This window comes from Falco biarmicus, chromosome 2 (genome assembly GCF_023638135.1).
Source record: "Falco biarmicus isolate bFalBia1 chromosome 2, bFalBia1.pri, whole genome shotgun sequence".
In the NCBI taxonomy this organism is placed as follows: domain Eukaryota; kingdom Metazoa; phylum Chordata; class Aves; order Falconiformes; family Falconidae; genus Falco; species Falco biarmicus.
In genome coordinates this window covers 102,777,775-102,796,569 of record NC_079289.1, presented here as the reverse complement: position 1 = coordinate 102,796,569, position 18,795 = coordinate 102,777,775, and the positions used below count along the sequence as shown (strand labels likewise).

The 18,795-nt window shown below is 40.4% G+C and overlaps 1 long non-coding RNA gene across 1 annotated transcript; it reads right to left on the bottom strand.

Moving 5' to 3' along the window:
- Positions 1 to 1,180: 1,180 nt before the first annotated feature.
- Positions 1,181 to 18,588, bottom strand: LOC130145259 (uncharacterized). Its single transcript, XR_008820450.1, has 4 exons — positions 18,401 to 18,588; positions 9,555 to 9,669; positions 9,227 to 9,449; positions 1,181 to 6,391 (listed from the first exon to the last, which is right to left on the bottom strand). It is a non-coding gene; the product is annotated as an uncharacterized LOC130145259 (long non-coding RNA).
- Between the last annotated feature and the right edge of the window lie 207 nt (positions 18,589 to 18,795).

The following is an 18,795-nucleotide window of genomic DNA, read 5'->3' as shown; positions in this document are numbered from 1 at the left end:
CCAAACATCCGTGTAATTTAGAGGCAATTTAACAAATTCTGCCTTTCCCGGCGAGGCAGCACACCTTCCACTGGGATCCAGGCGGAGGGGATGAGCAAGCACAGCTGCTTTGCCTGGGGGCCGTACCTGACACCAGTGCAGGCTCCTGCAGCCTGGGGCTCCTGCCCATCGCCTGGGGGGGCAGCTGTGGTCTCCACTTATTCCCTCGCCCACTGCTAACTGCAAGATGGGTGCAACATTTGTGGGAGTGCTATCAAAAACGAAGGCACCCAGGAACATCGGCAGAGTTGAGGCTTACAGCCTCAGAAAAGAAAGAAATCAAATTAAAATGTAGTGCTTTGTCAAACAGCTTGTAATCAGGAGGCCAAAGCAACCTTACTTTCTCGCCTTCGCAACAGCATTGTAATAATTGGTATACTAAACCTGTCAGGAGAGCTAAAAATGAGTTTCATGCTGAAACAGCTGCTATTATAGCCAAAATTCAGCGTGACGCAGCCTGCCCGTTCTGCCTTTGACCTGCGGGCTCGGTGGCAGCGCCTCTGCTCCCACCAGGGCTCCCCACCGGCAGCTGACAGATCCCCTCCCGGCACAGGGACCTGCAGCCAGGCTGTGTGAGGGGCAGGTGGTGGACACCTCCCCAGCGTACAGCTCCATACAGAATCCTGGGCTGCACTGTCCTCACTGCCGCTCTCATACCCATCTTCTACTGAAGTCAGAACTGAAATCCACTGAGAGTCTTGGCCAAAGCTGCAGGCAGATGCAGAGGGATGTTTACCCAGCAAGAGCAACCTGGGCTGCTGTGTCAGGCAGACTGTAACGTGCCACGAGAGACCTTAGTGCCACAGCGTTCTGCCCCCACAGCCAGGCCCTACAGACAGAAGACTGTTTGCATGCAAATATGAATATTCTCATACAGGTGAATGAACTGGAGATACATGAAGGCTTTGGGGAATTGCTTGAGTCACACTTACTGAATTTGACAGGTCTCTGACAGGCAGGGAACAGATGAGGCTCATCCCTCCCCCCCAAACATACAGATGCAAAGTATATTCAACAAGTGCAATTAGTAGGCACTTTTAAGAAACACACACTCATGACACCACACAACCTGTAAATTAAAATTAGTTGAGCAGCAACAATGCCAGGCTTAGCCATAATAATTTAATACTGTTATCTGCTCGTTAGGATAACGATCACATGGCTTTGAGGGGTTGGAGGAATTTGCTGTGTTTCTAAACTCAGCCATTGGAAAGACAGCACTGCAGATGAGCAATATCCTGCTAAAGCTGATGGAGGTCATTCAAAAACAATTCTTTCCAGAAACAATGGAGGCAATCAGAAGGAAGCTCATTGCAAGTTCTGGGAAAAGAAAAAAAATAAAATTAGGCTTCCAGATGGGATGGGTGGAAGACCAAAATAGATCCATGTAGCCCTTTTATTACAAGTTGGCTTGGTAGTTCTTTGTATTCTCTCCTTCTGGTGCTGAAATCAAACAGTGTTTCAACTTCTGTTTCTCTGGATGAGCCCAGACTGCTTCCTTCCTCATCGCGGGCAGGCAGGCAGGCTGGAGGTCCCTTTTACCTGTGGCTAGGAGGGGGGCAGGCCTGTGAGATACACACCTTGGGGGAAGAGCAGGGAAGGCTCAGGTGAAAAGGTGGGTAAAAGCTAACGACAGGTGTTCCCATTTACAGCCAGTAAAACTCAGTGACAATATCCAAAACCCAGTGACAATATTTGCTAAGGTTTCATGAAGTTAGGCATGCTGGAAGTCTTAACCAAAAACTCTTTTGAAAGCTGTTTGCGAGGTCTACAAAATTTGGAGATGACCTGCTGATAGGAAAACCCCAGAGATTGTGTCCTATTTTTCACTTTGTATCTTCTTTCGGGATCTGTATAGAATGTCAGATACACGTTTTCCCTTGTTTCCTCTGTCATCTTAGTATAGAACCCCCACTTTAACCAGACCTTGGAAGCTGTCACAGCTGGAGCACAACGAAGCCTACTACAACCTCACTACAGGGCCAATGACGGAAATCATCTTCCTGAAAAGAAAGCAGCCCAGGTTGGATCACAAAATGATAGGGCTTACATTTGAATCTAATAAAATACGTACAGCAAATAATCCCAAACTCTGTTGAATGTGATTTTCCCTTTAAATGCTGGGCTTTGTTATTCAATCTTAATGTCATAATTTTCAAAGCGATGACCAAGCATGCATGTCAAGTTTCATTTTTTGGCCGCTTCTGTGCTCTGCCTGTGTATCTTGCAAATGATTTCTAATGTTATTTCACAGCCCTTTCATTTTAATATATTATTTATACGGTAACATTGTTCAGGCATACAGTTTCTCATTGAACACTCATGAAGCAAGTGGACCTTATCCACAAATGCAGATATTACTCTACAATAGGCAACAAAACATGTCAGTCTGCTTCATAACCTAATGAATTTCAGTGGTAAATAAGTCAAGGGATATTTCACTCCACCTGTGTTTTGTGGCCACGCTTACCAAAGCAGCACATTGTCAGACTAGAAGGATATTTCGCCCTGAAAAAGAGCTACTCTTTTAGTGGAGAAGCTGCCTCCCTCCCAACACAATAGCTAATTGAAGGTGTTTGCTGGGGGAAACAAAAGCAGTATTGCAAGCCTTGGAACATTCTTCAGTTACCACTAAGCCATAAACTTCCCCTTGGTGCCCCCATGGATCTCTCAGCAGAGAGTTTTAATGGGAGAGCTCATACATGGTTTCTGAAGGGGGACAGGCAGCCTATGACACGGGCACAGTGACGGCATTACCAGGTATCTCCAAGTATGTAAAGTGGTTTTCTAGAATACATGCAATTTACCAGTAGTGTTCACTGAATTTCTGATGGTGGAGGCTTGTTTCGTTCACACCAACAAAATTAGTGTTATTAATCCAATCGCCAGCTGTACTTTATTCATATTAGGGATGATTCTTCACACTGGTTCATTCAGTATGGTACTACAGCCCGTGCTTTCATGAAGATTTCTCCATTTGTTCTCAACTCTGAGGAGAGGGCTCCAAGTTGGCAAGCTTGAGTTTTGGTCCAGACTTTGATGCTGACTCACTGTCTCCTGCTGGAGTTGCTTCGCTTCAGTGCTCACCATTTTCTTTATCGGGGATAATGCTGTTTCCCTGCCTTTGTGATTCATGTAGGGAACAGAACAAAGCGCTAGGGTTAGTATTTCTGAATGAACCTCTGCAAGTTAAAGACTTGGATCCTACTGAGCTGGTACCTTCTGTGTTAGTCCCAGTCAAGGAGTTTTTCTGTACTCTGAAAACTACTAGAGCGTAAATTACCAGATTTATTTCAGACAACTCCAGCAGGAATTTGTATTTTTGAATAGCACAGAATTAATTTTAATGGAAAACTTTTAGGTTTTATGCTGCACCTTGAACGACTGCAGGTATAATTAATCTGCTCACTGTCATGCAAGTGTCCTCTAGAGACGTTTGTTTCCTTTGGAGTCAGCCTGCAGCCCTGAGAAAGAGGCTCTCTAAATATTAATCCAAAATAGGAAGAGAGAGATTGTACCTAATCAACCCTACACAAGTACATGCTGTTAGCAACAACAATGGATACGGATATGATTTCAAATTGTGAACAGTTGATCCTTGTCTAAATTCTGCAAAACACCTTCAGTTTTTGGCTTTTACAGATGCAGTACACAGTTAGGTAGCCAGTAGCCATAGCGACCTACTCAAATGCAAATGATTTGTTCTGCATAGCACAGGAGTATTAAGAGTCGATGATATCTGCTGGAGCAGGTACACAATACAAATGGCACAGCCAAGTGAATAATGAAATCACAGTCCAAAATCCCAGGAGTGCTCAGCCAAGGAAATGAAATGGAGATGCGAACAACAGTAATTGCTCCAATGATTAGGATGTGAACATACATGGATATCACTCCATACCAAAAAAATACGGTGCTATTATGCCTTCTCCTTTTGATGACAGAAGTTGTTGTTTCTTGCTGACAGTTTCAGTAAAGAGGAGATCTTCAGGGTGGCAGCTTCTTCATTTGATTCGATACCCCTGATTTTGTTTACCCAATTACTACATAACGCAAACATTCCTAGCAGATTCAGGGTTTAATATTTATTCCTTCTTTTTTCCACTGCATGCACTGAATCTTGCTAGATATTTTTGGCCTCATGCCCCATATGGTCAATTTACTAGTGAAGTATAGCAGGTACAGGCTTTCTGGTGTTGTTTTTCCTCACAGTCCTATATGCAAACAACTTAATACTAACATGCTTCTCCCAACAAATAAAAAAGTCACTCTACAGTACAAGAGGCCAATTTCTTTTCAGGAAATTCATGGCTGGCATTGCTCAGAGAACAATCAGCATTTCTGAACAATTAAAGCCAACCCTTGAGAGCATCTAACTGCACAAGAACTCCAGAGCAACTATGCAAATAACACTTAGCTATTTGCACCCCAGTAACTGAAAGTTATGACGTGCTTTTTGCATGTTATGAAGGCCACCAGCTGAGATGGTTGTGGTCCTCTTGGCCTCTTTTCAGCAGCTTGTTCTACTGCAATTTGTCCTCCCAGATAAAACAAAATTGCAGTTTGTGGTGTGAATATTCCCAATCATAAATATTTAACAAAAATAGAGGGAACTAACAGGATGTCTTTGATTTCTCTCAATATCTGAGTGCACTAGTAATTTTTTTTAGCACTACTCAAAAGTCACTAAGTAATGTTTTTTGCTGTCGAAGATTTACTTTGGGGTTTTATCTCCTTCTGTGTTTCCCCAGTGCTTTGTCCATCTCTCCACAGACACAGCTCTCAAGCTTTGTCCACATCAGGTTCCCCTCCATGGGATTTAGCTCTTCCGTAGCTTTGTCCAGAGCTGTCCTGCTGTCTGACATCTGTCCAGCCCTCCCCAAAAGACCAGAAACCCCGAACAGTCCTCTCAGCTTCTGGGTTCTTGTTACCTCCCCTTCCATAGTATGAGATTGAACATGTTAATACACACCTGATTTCCCGTATAGACATTGTACATGACAGAAGGGTGCCGCTGATAAAACCAACTGTACTTGTTGTTGGCAGTGAAGTTATTAAACAAAACCCTTGGTATTTTTGAATCAGCTTCCCCATTTTCCAGGCCACACAAGCCTTCCATGGATGCCTGAATGGAGCCCAAGACAAAAAAGACGTCGCTAGTTTGGCAAAAGGAGCTGTCTGTACAAAGTTAGACACGGTGCTTTGTTTCAACACTGTCTTGGAACTGAAATAAAAATTAGAAACAGGATATTTAGCAGCGTGTGTATGTATGTATATATATATACACAAAATATATCTTAGATTCTGAGTTCAGTTAACTGAAGACACTTGTACAGAATAAGAAAATACACTGTTATTTTGATTCTTTCAGCATAGTGTTTCAGATTCTAAAATACCTACTTAATTGCTAACACAGCAGGCTGGGATGTTCAAAGACCCATCCTACCACCTGTTGCTAGAAATACAATGATCAACGAGCTTTTGAAAGGCCCAGCTAGTTTGCAACAGTGAAATTAAAACCAATACATTTAAGAACAGCAGCAGACCCTACTTAATACAGAAGAGCTGTTTGCCAAGAAACTTTAACAAAAGCATACCCAATTCCTCAACTTGCATACAGGAGGCTTAACTCACCAGATAATTTAGCCTTCCCTCAACTGTCCCTGAAGAAAAAATATAGTAGCTTTTCTGAAGGCTGTGAAAATCTGAAGCAGACAAAGACTAAGAGGAAGTTAAGAGGAAGTAAAGTCTGAGGCCTTTATGTTATGAAATGATAAATCCAGCTGGAACACAACACCACCAATATTCAGCAGGTGACAATGAAGTCTCTTGAGACATAAGCCTGTGCTTCAAACATGAACAAAAAGCACACAATTCAAGACAGTTACGTGGGTGCAATGATATCAGCTGGGTGTGTAGGTGTCACAGGTACCCAAAAGACTGTGGGTCCAGCTGGAGGGATGGAAATGGGAGCTATAAACAACAGTGATGCTGCTGTAGCCCCAGATGCTCTCCCTGTAAGTGACTGGGACTTTCAGTCTGACAGTTGTCATCACCATCCACAGAGCTGGTATGTTTGCATTCCCAGCGCCATGCTGCAGCAGCATTTGTGGTGGGAGGAGTGGAAGGCAGAGGCCAAAGTATGCACCTGTAACTCTCGTAGCTCCCTGTTTGTAAATTCATATTAGGAGACTGTGGAAGAATGTCATGGAGTAGCCTGTGCAGTGCCATGTGTAAGGCTGTTATTAAAGAGGAAACAAAGTGGAAAGAAAAAAGAAATCTCCCTGCATTCCTATTACCAGAATCTGGTGGTTGTTTTCCTCAAACCTGTAGTTCAAGCCAAGTGGTAGACCTGAAAATAAAAGAAACATTAGTTTTAAATTAGAAGTACTGCTTCTTGTTGGCTTCCTATATTTTTACATGCTGCAGAGATTGCTAATGCCTCCTATGGTTATCATCCAGAAGTAAATTTATTTTGCAGAATAAAATGTAAGTAGGGGGAAGAGGAGGAAGCTTCAAAATATTACATCCTTTGCTGAGTCCTGTTATGGACCCTCCCTGCAGCTGTAATTCACATTTGCCAGATGAGCTGACTCGGTGTCCTCAGAAATTCACATGCGACTGTAGAACGTGAGCTCTCATATATTAGCTGGTGCTCAAAAGAATGTGTCTAGGCTAACATGCACACATGAGAAAGTACAGATCAGATGGCTTGGTGAGACAGTTGATACTGTTCTGGGACAAGGACTGGTATCATCTCACATGGCCTTGAAAATTGGCTATAGGGTAGCTATCAGGATTTTGGTATCACAGACTGCTATCACAAAGCGTAGTGCACAGTGCAGCTATGCAGGTTAGGTGATGATCAAAATATAAATGAACTCTTCCAAGAGATTAATTTCTCATAGTAGGACTGAAATCACTGATGAGAGACCAGGAGCATAATAAAGTGGCTGCACAACAGCACAGGAACAGACACACTCAGTCCATCTAGGAATTGCAACCATCTTTTATAAACCACTCACTGTATTAGAAGCAGGAAAGTTTGATCACAAGCACATGAATCAGTGACTGCAGGAGCCTTGTAATGGATGGTTTTTGTGTTGAAGAAGCTAGGGGGGGTGGGGGCACAGATTGCAATGAAGAACCACAGACTGTTCTGTATACAAGAATACTGCCACCCTTAGATCCTTTGCGTTTCATAACCACCCTGCAATTTCTCTCAGAAAAAAAAAATTAAAATAGTTGTTCAAGCTAATTTGGTGTACATCTGCCTGATTCCTTTACACACACAAAAATGGACATATCTTTCCCTGACATACAGCAGAGACACAAAAACATATTGAGAGTAGGAGAGTAGGTGAAATTTCTTTCCCCCATAGCAGGATTTGTGAAAGGCACTCACTGGTACAGACAAGGTTGGCTCCATCGAAAAAGGCTGTAAAACCAGACTTTGCATACTGGCAAACTAAAGCAAGGCTCCCCTTACCAGCTGCTAGCACACAGATCCAGTGTCGTAACCCAGTCACACCGGCTGTGTAGGGCTTGTACACGCTGCGCCTCCTGCCTCAGCAGCCCACGGGGCTGGGGGGCAGCAGAGCTGCCCCTTCCCTGCCTTTGGGCTGGGGGCTGGGTGCCAGGCACCCAGCACCTGTGCCACTCACACTGTGCGTTCACTCAGGCACCCGTCAGCAGAGGTGTGAACGTCAAAATATTCATCGTAACAGACACGCTGACATTATTCTTTACATTTTTTTAATGAGCTACCAGTGAAGCACTGAAAGTGATGTGGCTGCTTTTATATTAGCATGGAAATATGCAGAGTTAAAGAGGATCAGTGTCACGTTAGACATTTGAAGAACCATCTATATTTTTCAAAATATCAACACAGTGCAGTAGAGAGAACAGATTCTGACACCTTCGTATGAAAGCCTATCTTTGTATACAAAAGAAAGACCTCCCCAGGAACTAACTCTCACTTCAGTTGATTGTGAGCTACTGCACTACATAATAAAGAGGGAATCAGATCAAGCTGTAAAAGCTAATATCCAGTTAAAACGCAATTCATTTGAAGTCGACTTAATTTCATTTAAAGTCACTTTTGAAAATGTGAGAAATTACTCTGAAATCACTGAGGTTATTTCAAATACATCACCTGACATATTTTACTTACACATTCATTGCCCCAAATGGGGGCTCAATTGCTTTTCAAATTAAAAACACAAAATACATTTTTGAAAAGGAGGTAGGGGGTTGTATAGCACAGCTGAGGTAGCGAATATATCTGTCTTTTGCTCTCAATTTTTGAACATAATACATTCAGGAAGCCTCATACAAATTCAGTTTTCAGAGATAGAAGGAAAAATTCTCACAACAGGAAATGAAAAGTTCTACTAGAATTAGCAGCATCTCAAAACATAACGTGCAAATATTTCTATCATAATAGCCATACAGTATATCTACTAAACCATGGCTATAAACCTAAATATATTGAAAATAATAAACATATATAAATAATGATGTTCAGCCTTTAAAATCCCAAAAGAAAAAAAAAATAGCAGGAAATTAAGCAGATAAATCCAGCATTAGTGGGTCCAATATCTAAGCTGTTCCTTTTGGCTTCTTGTGCTTTTTACACCAAATGTAGTACAGCTCTTAATGTCACAGTGTGAAAGTAACTATTCTTTCCCCTTCCTCCTGGCCCTTAATGTATCAATACCCAGACATTATTTCTACACTATGTTAAATATATGTAACTTACATTGTTACATAAATATATATATATCTAATATGATACACTCACTATGGTGTATTTTGTAGCTATGTATCTGTTAAGATAGTTATTGATGTAACTATACCTCTCCATAAGAAAAACAGTCCTGACCCCCATTAATCATGTGGGCTGGTGGAGGTAAGACATTACCATTGCAGCAGCACTGACGACATTCAAAACCAACTGAACCATCACTGATCACTTAATCTTACAAAAAGTGTCAAGAAAGCAGGATATTTATTGTTCTTATTACATGCTTATGGGCTAATCCAGGTCTCATCGTGATCAACAAAAGCCCTTCCGTTAATTAGCAGATACTGGACAGAATTTGAAGGGAACAATCCTACAGTCTCCAGTTCACATCAGAAAATACTGAAGGTATTCTGGTGCAATTTCACAGCCATTTAAACCAACCTGTGTGAGGGTGACCTGTGCCCCTGCCTTCAGCCAGGCTTCTCCAGCTTCTATTTTATTCCAGGCACCAGTATGTAGGTAATGAGTCCACTCAGAACCAATTTGGCTGAAATATATACACACACATATTTTTTGGTGAGATTTGTTTCTGCAGTCATCTCAGTCTAAGTAGGCTTAAATTATCACGGAACCACAGTCTCATTCTTCAGGAAACATCTGGAATCTGGTGCGAAAGAGGCATTAAAAATCAGTGTGCTTAAATTACCAAAATACATCTGTCCATGTACATATCTATGAACATAGGTATATAGGTATAAGTGGGAATTACCATAAATATCGATGCATTTCCTATTCTTGCAGAGCTGTCATCTACTGTCTTTCATCAGTTGTTAATGGTATACTGCTCAAGCTCAAATATAAATTACCTAAATTCCTTCAGATGTCTGCATTCAAAACAGAAAAAGGGAAAGGAGTTAAGGTTGCAAATGGCTGATATATTTCCAACACATTTCAGGTAAACTTTGTGAGCTACCTAACAAGTCATAACAGCAGCTTGAATTAAGCAGCAGTATCTGTAGGAAGTATTCGGCTTCTTCTGTGGTATGTCTCTGCCTGTGCAGACAATGCACCCATGTTAATGAGAAAATGTGGACTGAAAATATGGTGACATATTTAATTGAATATTTTGACTTCATTTCTTCAGGATTATACCTGGGCAGCATTTAGTCAAAATTATGCTTCAGTTAGGCTTTTCAAAACTGTTCAAAGTTGACATGGTTCTACTCCCAAGTAAAAATCAGTAGGAGTTTTACTGCTGACTTCCACAGAATATAAGCCAATGCTGAACACTTCTGAAAATAGCTTTCCATCTGTATATTTATTTAAATGAGTAGGGACTGTTAGTAGAAATAGGAACCGAAAAGATCAGGCTTTTAATTTTAAAAGTTAAAGTTAAATATAGGTTACTAGACTAGAAAACTAAAATACAAGAAATACCCAGACAATCTTTAACACTTTTTGCTCTCATTTATGGAAGGAATGGATGGAAAACAGCTCCGTTGTCCCAGGTGAGACAGCCCCGGGATTTCTGAGGTCATTAGACACCATTGACCCTTTAGTAATGGCATTTCACACTTCCAGTGGGCAGATGAGAACTCTAACAGAGCCATCTATAAGTTAGTCCTATGCAGTCAACCCTAGTCAACCCCCCTAAAAGAAATTATTGTATCAGCCCAAGTAGTCACGCCCACCCTTTTCGACATTATTTAAATAGATTTCTACTTGCCAAAGCAGCCCTTTCCTTTTGCTGCTAAACATAGTTGCTTTCTCTAAAGGAACAGCCCTTCATGACAAATGCCTGTTGGCTCTGAGCCAGCACAACATTTACTGTAGTCAATATTTAACATATGAATAATCCTACTGACTGCGGAAAGGCTGCTTGTGTACTTGAAGTTAAACAGCTATATGAGCATTTTGTTGGCTCATGGCCTGGCTACTGCAGAAGCTGGCAAAGTTCATGGTAAGACGTGGTAATATCACTTTTTGGTATTTTAGGTCCTCTTAAGATTTGGTCCCTTTAGGTCTTTCTCACCTCACTGTGCTTTCAGAGTTCTTTACTGGTTGAAAGGTCAGCTTTGCTTCTTGCTCCATTGTGTACCACTATGGGCAAAGATCTACTGGGCTAGAAGACAAGCATATATATATATTGGCAGGAACCTTATCAGCTGCAAATTTAGCTCCTGAAGTCTTGAAGGCTCAGTTCTGAACAGCGATGCAGTGCAGGAAGGAGTACCTACGCGACACTGCTCTCAGGAGGTAGCAAGAAGCAGCTGTGTCTAAGCAAGATCATTCTCCATCTCCCTCTCGTCTCGTGAGCAGGACAGGTTGCTGCAACTCTGCAACCAACACTAGGTTCTCTTGCTTTCAAATTCTGAGTAGGCAAAGCACTAAACTCCAAACCAAAGACTCCAAAGTCAGTGCAAGATGGCCACAGGAAATCTCAGCAACACTTGAATAACAAAAGCAGAGTACAGTCGCAGTCTCCCATTTTCTGATTCTTAAGCTTAAAACATACCAGGCAATAGAAGAAATAACACCCTTTCTGTTTGTTTTCTTCATCCTTTACTTTTTTTAGTCATAACTTTACACTTAAGTATTGCTTTGTTTTTGGTGTGGTTTTTTTTTTTTTTTTTTTTTTTTTGCAACAAGAAGTGCCTGATGAAGTTAGTCTTTTGCAAATGAGAGAAAAGCCCAGAGACTAGGAGCCTATCCTTAAGTTTTCATTGGATCTCAATGGTGGAAGAAAAAAGTCAAAGCTACTCAGTGACATTCAAGGCACGGGAGGTCAAACTGGGTCTCTGCTCCACTCAGAGTAGGATGGTAATTGCTATTGCCTATTGCTTTTGCAGCTATTTTTTGTTTGTAGCTGGTCAACAATTATCTACTTAGAAAAGTCACATTTTCTCTGTTTATATTTGGAATGCAAATTCCTGATCCAATTTTGGTAAGACACTTACTGATTTTAATTGGGGTTGGTTTTTGCCCTGTGTAATCTCTGACTTCATGAGCATTCAAATATGCATTTTAACAGAAGATTATTCAAAGTCTGGCATGTTTTAAGAGTTTTTTTCTGGTTAGAGGTTTGAAATACTTCATGTACTCTGTTAAACTACCCAACTGAGACTTAAGTATGTCCTTTACTGATTTGCTTTCCCAGATGGCACCTCTGGTGTTATGTTTTGGTTTTGGGGTTTGGATTTTTTTTTTCTTTCTTTTCTTTGAATAGGTCTTTTAAAAGAAATCAGAAAGTCAAGGAAAGTGGAGATAGTACTAAAGATGGGATAAGCTTATATTCCCATGGCACTCAGAGCTTGATGATCCCATGTTTTGAGCGTGCTGGGTTGTATTTGTGATCTCAGAAAATCAGTGAAGCTCGTTCCAAAATCAAGGTCTACAGAATGGAATTAGTTTTGTTGTGGGTTGGGGTTTTTTTCTTTGTTTTTTTAGATGCTGTAAAGAACCAATAGTGCTTTCAGGTTGGTGCTAATAAGTGTTCTCTACCACCAAAGTACAGAAAGCCTCACATCTAATGCTTCACATGGAATCTTTCTGCCTTGTGATCAGTATAAAGTTGACCTAATTCAAGCTGAAACTATCCTAGTCAAAGCTGTTTGCTCTAGAACAGGGAACCCAAATGAGAAGATGGAAAAGAAAGTACAATGGTGAAATATGAATATTGGTGCAGACTTTAGTCACTCTGACTTTCCACAGACTATTTCCTCAGGTTCTAGAACTTGTCCCTCAATCCAACATATCTTAAAATTACCCCAGTGCTCCTTGGGGTTGGAGTTGAAGTCCGTGGCTCACAATCCTGCTTCATACTCAGCGGTGTTCTGCTGTGTGAGTACCACTGTGTTTGGGCAGGAGACACAGATATCAGAGGCTGCTCTGAATTTGTTACTGGAGGTTCTGCAGAGACTCATAAGACTTTGTTCCAAGTGCTAGGAGAATTTCTTTGACCTGTCTTCATTTCTGTATAGCAACCAGTAACACGTTCACACGCACAAATCATTCCTAAAACCCCCACGGTGCCTGCACATTTTGCAGCCTGCAGAAAGAATCATATTTTGTGTTGGTCACTTATGCTAAGGAAAACAGTATATAAGCACAACAGAGTAGAAAAAAAAGGCATCTTTCACTAAAGAATTGTTTGTTTCCTCTCATCAATGTTACTGGAATCACTACAAGTGGACATGTTTATTGACTTCTGTTCATGAGGTAGCAGTGCTACGTAAACCTCTTCATCACAAATCAGATCGTTTATCTACACATGTCATTTCTGACCTTATCGTGGAGTGGTTTTCAGTCTTGCTGGGTGTACTTTCTAATGTCTCCTATAACATGCGGTAAGTTATGAGCAGAGCTGGAAAATGCTGCATTGCTAGATCTACAATACAATCCGTTATTGTTTCAGGATGTGATTTAATAGAAGTTCTGTTCCTCTAGTCTCATGCACACATCTGCCAAAATGTTCAATTTAAGTAAATTGTGTTAGGAATGAAGTCATACTGTCATACAATATAATAAAGTGGCTGATTACATTTTGTACTATAAAGACCTGGGACTCATCATAGCAGGAGATTCAACACTTTTTAAGAAAAAAGATTGTCTGAAGTAATGACATTTAAACATTTTTGTCAAGTAAGAAAATACTGGAATATATCCTTTTAGGCTCAAGTCCACATTAATCTCAATATTAAAAAAGAAAAGAGCTTATCAACCTAAGCAGACTCTCCCATCTTCAGAACACCAAATCTGAAGACAATATTACATCAATTTCCTTTTAAAAAAAATACATAAACATAACAAACCAAAAATATCCACAACCAAAAGATGCCCAAGCATACACAGAGAGTTAAAATCAAAGGAAGTTAATGTTGGCATGAGCTAGTAAACATCAAAGGAAGATATGATACATTCATGCCAATAAATTGGTAGTGACGCAAGAGTTTTATGAGCCTTGGCAGTCCTGTTGGCCCAGACATTTTTTGCAGGCATAACAAACTGAAGATATTATCTCTTACTATTACTGAGATACTATTATTTAGAGCAATCCGTTTTTGTTTTTTTTCTTTAGGGCAGACTGAGTTCACGCTGAAGGAAGTACTGTGTTGAGCTAAATAACAGAAGTGAACAGAAAGTCAGAAATAAGCCAAGAAGAATGAATATATTTCACAAGTAATTAATCTTCTAAAATCAGTGCTTTGAACAGTCCTCCACTTTCTAGATATTCCCACCTACAGTTAGTTGGATCTAACTTTGTAGATCATATTTTGCTGTGATGCTAAAAGCTACGCATATAAAGATGAACCAAAATGGACAAATGCAGTTGAGAAAAAAGAATGAGGTTTTGTCACTAAAGTTGAAAATGCCAGTCTAAAGTGCTATGGAGTACCTTTGTTTTGCTACTTTGGGCATTTGTATTGGCATCCAAAGATTTGTGGAGACATTTCTGACTGCTTGCTGAGACGCTGGAGAGCAAACCCAACCATTTGTGTGAGGAGGAGTGCAGCCAAATCGGAAATGACCAAGTCAACCGAAAGAATGCCATCTCAGAGTTTTGATTCAGGGAAGCATTTAAGGAAGTGCACAACTGCAAGCACTGAACAAACCCACTGAAAAGTACAGCGTCTGCTCACGAGTAGGTACCTATCTCTGAGCAATGAAACAAGGAGCTTTGCTGGGTTCAGTAAGACTGCATGTTGGTGGAGAGGCAATTAAATCACCCTTGCCCTCCCTGAGCTTGTAAAAATATAACTGCTTCAGTAAAAGTCACCCTAAGCTCCTGCAGTCAACAGAACAGATGTAACATTTTGGAAATTTTTTATAAAGAACTCTCTCCTGATAAAAATGTTTTTAAGTTGCATAGCTTATCTAGTTACTGGATTTATTTAGATCAGCTGAATGACTGAAATGATCCTGCAGAGTCTTTAGCACCAATCATAAAGTCAAACTGAAAACCTGAAGTTCCTGTCCTGGCAAATGGAAGTTATGGGTGGAAGGTCCTTTATCCAGTCCGGTCATAGACCTTTGTCTATTTGGCAAGTCCTTATTTGAGGCAGAACCATCCGTACCATAAAACTTCGCTGTGGTTGAGTGTTGAAGTGGAAACTGATCTTTTAGGGCATTCTAAAAATGGGCATATTTCATTGTTCCTGTCAGTACGTGACAAATGCTTCTAGAGAATGTAAATGTTTTATAGGTTGTTCCAGTACCAGAATGGCACGCTTAATGAATTGCTGACTTCAAATTACATCAGAAGTCCAATATTCAGAGTGAGAATCTCTGGATTTTAATCTTTCACTTTCTCTCTCTCTCTCTCTCTCTTTTTTTAAGGTTACAAGGGACAGTAGTAGGGTTGAAGACTATTGGAGGCGTATGCACGGTACAGATACATTTTGCTCCGTCAGGTTCTGACAAGCATTCTTTTTGAAGGTGATTATTGATTTTCTGCCTCCACAAGAAGAAATGACTCAAAAAAACCCCCAACCCGAGAATATAAATCATGGCTTAAGGGAAAAAAAGTAACTCCTTATCTTGGTCTTTTAAAAATGCATATATCTTAAAATAGGAACAGGGAAGGAAATAATAATGCAAGTATTTTTTACAGAAAGTGTTGCTCTGAAATAACGCTTTGCAATACTTGACTAGGTTGTAGAAGACTTGGACATTATCAGACGTGGCAAACCAAAGCTTCTCATGGTATAATTGTCTTTAGGTGGATGCTAACTGTTCGTGCTTAACGCACTCTCTGACATCACACAGGTGATAGTCATCTTTGCTGTGGACTCGTGACTTTGGAAATGAAACAAAATGGCTGACTAAGTATGGAGTGATAAAATGTATATTTTACTGTCTGTCACAAGGATTTACAAATACGGAAGCCTTGCAGTGTTTTAAGGTGAATTATGTCTGTTCTTTGCTGTGGGTTTTATGTTCCAGTCTCATCTCAATAGCAGCTGTACTTGAAAAGAGGATGAAAAATTGAACAAGTCGTCAAGGTTTTGACCCTGTGGATTTGCGTGTTCGGGGCAGTAGCATTTTTGCATTACTGGTAACATTTCTTTATATTGTAGAGTATATTTGTTCTCTTTTTCTTACCTCCATCCAAAAATGTAATAAAAAAATACAGAAGATATCTAGGGGGGAAAATATTCCAACTGAAGGAGAAGAGCACTCAAGTATTGGTTTTTTTTGCTAGTACATCCAGGACAATATGGTTCTACAATATGATGAGATGTTTGCTTTCTCTCGTCATATAGTTTAGATCCTTGGTACCCAAGGTAGGTAGAAATAAATTAGGAGCTAGCAGAAGGTTGAAATCAGGAGGAGGTTGAGAAATTGATATGGAGCATGGAATGCAGATGGGGGAAAGGTACATGAGGGAGGCAGAATAGGTGGGAGGAAGAAATGAGTAAGAAATTAAAAAACAGAAACAGCAGGAATAAAAACTGGAAGGGCAAAGACAAGGAAAAGGTGGGGTGGAGAAACCCCAATGGTATAGCAAGTGAAACACCCTTTTTTAAGGCCTTCCTTTCAGGTCAGGATAGAAGAACCCCAGCAGGAAACAGATGAAATTTGTGCCTTTTCAGATTTCACTGAGAAGTTCCCACGCTATTTTGGCAACCTTTTTAAACACTAAATTTACTTCAAAATATTTCCCTGCCCCTTACTCCCAAAGAAAATGTCAGCTGAGAGGAAAGAGAAAGTCTCATCCCAAACTTCTGGTAGTCAGGAAGTGTAAAAGTGACAGGGATGACTAATATCACGTACATCAGGCACACTGAAAACAGAAGACAGGAACAGCAAAATAGGGAGATGAGTGTCTTGTGGTCTATTTGAAGTGCTTTAAATCTGTAGTTCATAAAACAGCAGGTGGGAATAGGTGTCTAGAAATAACTAGCCAATGGATAAAATACCAAAGGATTTTTTTTTCTTTTTCCCCCCAAACCATATATTGCTTCAAGGATAAAATACAGCTATTTTGGTACAGAGCGCCACAGAAACCACGAATAAAAAGTTCCAAACCTCAAACCATTAAAACCATAATTGGGCTGCCACCTGCCTCCTAGACATTGAAAGTTTCTCTTCTCCAGGCAAATACTAAACTGCTTGTCTACCACAGGGCAGTGGTTTTTTTCTCATACAGATGCCCACAACAGTGATATTTATACCACACTTGTCCTGAGAAAGAATGGTAGATCCTAGAGAAACATGCATTGGCCACTGAAAGAGTGAGCAGAGCTCTGGGGACAATGCTGAACCACAGGAAAGTAGCATCTGAAGCAACACTAAGGCTATCCGCCTTGTCTGCTCTTACCGCTCAAATTAAAGAGAAAATACCATTATTTACTGATCCATTTACACGTAAGAGGCAGACCCAGGAGTAGGAACTCAGCCAACAGGAGTAATACCAATTTAGGACAGAATCTTCCAGCCTGGTCCTACACCACTTCTTTCATGCTATGTTACAGAAGAAGTCAGCATGTTATTGAATCCACATTTACACTCCGTCAAGCACTACTCTGAAATAAGTGCTCCCTGCAAGCAAGGAGAGCTAGTACATTCACTGTGCCTTACATCTGCTTATGTTCAACCCTACCTATTTTGTGCATCCCCAAATGAAAATAACCATAAAATAATTTATGCTGGAAGGAGCTGTTGAGCACTCACTCAGTTGAATTGTCCACATTGTAAATAAAGCTATTAACAGTCTTGGCTGTAGTATCGATCTCTGAGGCATGCCACTAGTAATCGGCTGCCAGCTGGACTTTGTACTGCTGATCACTACCCTTTGAGCCCAGCAATCCAGCCAAATTTCCACCCACCTTATTGTCCACTTATTCAATCTAGATCTCACCAATTTGGCAGCAAGAATACTGCAGGAAATGGTGTCAAAGACCTTGTTGGAGTCAAGGTATACAGCACCTGTGGCTCTCCCTTTCATCACGCAGACAGTGATCTCATCATAGAGATCATGCAGGCTGGTCAGCCATGATAAAAAAATATTTCTTCTTCAAATAATCTTTGCTTCCTCTCTTCTGGGGTGTAAATTCAACAGAAAAACATGTAAATCCCCAATGTAAATTTGCCCAGTAAATGTGCATGCAATGCATTATTACAGGCATACATTACTGTAATACCCAAAGTCCTAAATTCAAACCCAGGGTACTATTACAGAGATATGAAAGAATACTAGCTTTGCTCAAAGAGAATTCACAGTCAAGGAACAAACTTTAACATAAATGACTTCTGACTTCCTGTTACCAGTGCAATACTATCTCTTGGGAACAATTGTGTAAAGTATTGCTTGCTAATAAAAGGTGGTTTAAGAGTCAGCTTACAGTTTTGTTTACCTAAGAATTCACAAAGCTAATAACCTTAGAAAGAATTATCAAAAGCTACATTTCCACTGTATGTTATAATCAAGGGTATAGCATTACACATTTTTGCATACCTATGCAGTAAACATTGTTAGGCAACAGAAACTTGTGTTTGAAGGACTAAGGCTTACGCTTCAGCTAGATGCTTGCCCAAGCTTTCCCAAACACCAGAATCTTCAACAATCTCTTTCACACATACAAGCAGTATTTTAGAGAAGAACAGATTGTTTACCTGTACGATAGATGTGTTCTGCCCTCTGATGAACACAAATCATTACCATTGCTATTCAAGGATGATCTCCAGGATTCAGGTAGTGAATTCTTTCTGCAAAGGTTTTTGCTGGCTCCATTGCTTCTAGGGAACTCAGCAGCTACATGAGTGCTAAGAATCCACTGCAAATCCATCACCACTGGAAAATTAATTCTAAGATAGCAACAAAACAAAACAAAAGTTTTTTCCTTCTTTCTCTCCCTGCTCAGTCAGAGAACATCCAAAATACAGCAAAGCCTATAGAGAAAATGAGATAAATTGGTTTCGGATTACTTGTCCCTATAAATCATCTTGGACCTCAACGACAGAAGTGGACGTAAAGTCTGAGTGTTCATGGATGCTAAAGTACCGCAAAG